The sequence below is a fragment of the Geotrypetes seraphini genome, chromosome 6 (assembly GCF_902459505.1).
Source record: "Geotrypetes seraphini chromosome 6, aGeoSer1.1, whole genome shotgun sequence".
In the NCBI taxonomy this organism is placed as follows: domain Eukaryota; kingdom Metazoa; phylum Chordata; class Amphibia; order Gymnophiona; family Dermophiidae; genus Geotrypetes; species Geotrypetes seraphini.
Genome location: NC_047089.1, coordinates 48,298,187 through 48,302,287, shown reverse-complemented (window position 1 = coordinate 48,302,287; position 4,101 = coordinate 48,298,187).

Here is a 4,101-nt window from a genome sequence, read left to right as displayed (position 1 = left end):
TTGAAGTCTCTTTGTGGCCACATTTTTTTGTTTGATGCATTTAAATTTTACATTTTGTATTTGTAAAATATTTTGAGTAAGAAAGGACACGTTCTAGATAGTAACATGGTAGATCACAGCAACCCATCCAGTCTGCCATGTTCATATTAATTCGGCCGAGGATATCCCAGCAGCCAGCCATATAATGTGACTATTTATAGAGTTTATCTGCTTTATTGTATTCTACTCTTCTGTGCAGCTGAGTTAAACATACAGAAAACAGCTTAAGCAGAGCAGTGGCACAATGAAGAAAGAGAAACAAGTCTGTTTTCTCCTGTTCTGAGCAAAGTGCACCTTCCTTCCTAATGCTGACATAGTCCAATCACTAAGGGCTCCTTTTACTAAGCTGCGCTAGTGGTTTTAGCACACGCTAGACACTTAACACCACTATTGAGCTGGCATTAGTTCTAGCCGCATAGCGTGGGGTTAGCGTGCACTAATATTCTGTGTGCGCTAAAAATACTACTGCAGCTTAGTAAAAGGAGCCCTAAAAAATCAAAACCTTTTTTTTTTTTTTTTTGGGGGGGGGGGAGAGGGAGTAGGCCTGGTATCCATGCCAGCTGTGGTACTCCTGGAGGTGCCTAAGCCTGTGCTCTAGTCCAGTCTTGGCTCTAACCCCTGCCTCCCATATTCCTGTGGTCTTTCTCTTTGTCACTCCATCACTGCTGACCTAATCAAATGAGTATGTAGTCTTATCATATAGTCCAGGATATGTGAACACTAGTTCTACCAGTTCTAGTTAACATTGTGGACCAAATTCTATAAGTGGGTTTTTCTAGCATTATCTAAAGTGCTATTCTGTAAACAGCGCATTTTATAGAATAGTGCTTAAGCCCGGGAGCTGTATAACTTGAGGCATGTCCATTTGCATTAACAGAAGTGTGCAAATCCTCACTCCTAAAAGTTAGGCATGGATGCTCCTTATTCTATAGTTATGTGCATAAATTTGTTGAACACCCCCAAACTGTTTTAACATCCCATTTCCTTGTCCTCTTTTTGGTGCATAAATATAAATTAAATCCAATTAATGCTGATGATTTGCTTAAGCCATTTAATTGGTTCATTTAATTAAGTTGCATGCACAGCTCAAAGCACCAGGAGTCTATATGCAGCTACACTCCACAAAAGAAAGGAAAACTCAACCCCACGCAGAGCAGAACAAGTGGGGAAGGGACTGTGCACATCAACCTCTAGAACAATTACAATTTATTGAAAATAATCATTTTACATATGTAAAACACAAAGCCTTATATAGAGTCCTTTTGCTTATATCTTTGGACCCAAAACGGTCTTTCGGCTTCCACTAGAATGCCTTTTTCACAAGTAGACTTGTGATCCAATAGATGGCACTGATATAATGTACATTTCCCCTCCGTATTCAAAGAGGTTAGGGGCAGAGCTGGTCCGCAAATATGGAAAAACTGCAAATAATATTCGGGCCGCTTCTGCCCTTATCCCCCTCCCTTAAGCCTTACCTGGAGTGATCTTCCCACTCTCCTGCCCTGTGCAGATCGCTCACAGGAAATGGCTGCCTTGAGCTCCATTTCCTGTGAGTGATCTGCACAGGGCAGGAGCATGGGAAGATTGCTCCTACCTGAAAACCCATTAGATCACTAGGTAAGGTTTAAGCGAGGGGGGCCTTCCAGGGCTAAAAATAGTCTGAAAAATGAAAATTTTTCTGGTCAAAAATCGCAAATAACTGAACCCGTAGATACAGAATTCACAAATACGGAGGGGGATGTGTATATCTAAAAGAATGGCTCCAGGCTTGTAATACAGTGCTAATGACTCAATCCAAATGCTGTAGGAAAATGCTGGCAGCATTGTAACTGAAAACAAGAACATAAGCAATGCCTCCGCTGGGTCAGACCTGAGGTTCATCGTGCCAAGCAGTCTGCACATGCAGCGGCCCAACAGGTCCAGGACCTGTGCAGTAATCCTCTATCTATACCCCTTTTCCAGCAGGAAATTGTCCAACAGAATCATTAGTACATACAACTGCTAACTTACCTCCACCCCCACTACAAAAGTTCAGAACAGGTTTTTAGCGCCAGCTGGTGTACTGAATGCTCTGTGGTGCTCCAATGCTCATAGGAACTCTGACTGTCAGAGCAGCACAGCATTCAGTATGCTGGCCAGCACTAATAACCTCTTCTGCACCTTTGTAAAAAAAAAAAAAAAAAGGGGGGGGGGGTTGTTAATTTTTCTATGCTGCACATTTTTTTTTTTTGGTAACTAAAGGTCCTCTGTATTTATCCTGTGCCTTTATCACAGTCTTAATTTTCAAAATCAATTCTAAGAAGAAAGTCCATGTAGAAAAAAGTTCTGGTGCTCTTGAGGTTTATGCCTCAGAACCTCATATCATGATCCCGTGGTCTAGAACTTCTTTTCTATTGAAATAGGCTTGTTTCCTAGAGGTTATTAATATGTAATTTAAACATTTTTATCATATGCCACCTCTCTTCTTAAGATATACATATTTAGATCTGTAAGCCTCACGGCTTAACCGTGAGTTTGATATAGTTAACTAAAGATTATACTAATGAAAAAAAATCAAGAGATATAAAGAATACAAAGGTATCTGGTTTTTAGCAATTTCTAAAGTGTTCATTTAGCAATATTTTAGTTCATTTGGTGGTTCTGAAACATTTGGATATGTATGTGAGCAAGGAGGAAAGAACCTAGAGGAGGTGGTTGGGAAGAACTGGCATTAAAGTAGGGGTATCCCCTTCCTCCTTCAGTTAAAGTTCTCCTTCTGCCACCTGCCCAAACCATGGAATTTCCTTCAACTTTTCTGCGCTGACTTATGCTTCCTCTTAAGATCCCTTCTCTCTCTCCAATTCCTGAATACTTGAGATCCCTAGCTAAAAAATGAATACAAGGTTGACACATTCTAAAAACAAGATTTATAATGTGTAAAAAAAATTATTCCTACAGGGATACACCTTGCTATAGTTACACAGAAAATACAACACATGCAGAAAAAAAAAGTTGTGTTCCCATTGTGTTAACTTTAGCTGCTGCTTATTTGCACAGTATTCAACTCCAAGGGCAGAACTGCCCCTTTACCCTATTTCCTATATATTTAGATTATCATTTCCTGCTTTTTCATTAGCCTAGGTTTCTAATGTAACTAGAAGGTAAGTGATCATAGAGGTTTTTAAAAAAAATTTTTGTTCTACGGTGTCCAAATTACCTTAAATTATGGATGTTTTTGAAAGTTTGAGAATGGATAGTAGCTGATTGAAACTTGGTGGGGAAATAATGCTAAACTATCATTTGTCTTGTTTAGATTTTAAGCTCTTGAGCAGGGACACTCTCTTCTGTATTTTAATGTACAGTGCTGCACTTGTCTAGTAGTGTTACAGAAATGAGTAGTAGTACCATTTTTTGTGTACAGTACAATATTATAGATCCTAGCAGGCCGGTAAATAAAATACTTAGCTATCCAAGCAGTGGACTATGCATCAGGGTTTGCTTACAGATCAGAAAGGCACTCGTTTTGTAATATTTCACATGGACCACGCAATAAGGGGAAAAAAACCACCTCCTGATAAAGCAGGTATCTCAAAGTCCCTCCTTGAGGGCCACAATCCAGTCGGGGTTTCAGGATTTCCGCAATGAATATGCATTGAAAGCAGTGCATGCACATAGATCTCATGCATATTCATTGGGGAAATCCTGAAAACCCGACTGGATTGCGGCCCTCAAGGAGGGACTTTGAGATCCCTATGATAAAGTGTTAGTACAAGCTCTCAACACACACAAAAAAATCAAAACTAAGGGGTCCTTTTATCAAGCCGCGCTAGTGGGGTTAGCATGTCGGACACTTCATCACACGCTAACCCCTGCGGCTGGCTAAAAAACTAATGCCTGCTCAATGCAGGCACTAGTGGCTAGCGTGGCAGGCGGTTTAATGCGTGTTAAGCCCCTACCACAGCTTGATAAAAGGACCCCTAAATTTAACCATCAATACACTATATAATGAGTTTGACTATTGGGCAGATTGAGGTCTTTATCTGTTGTTATATTACTATATTATTTTAAAATCTACACAATATA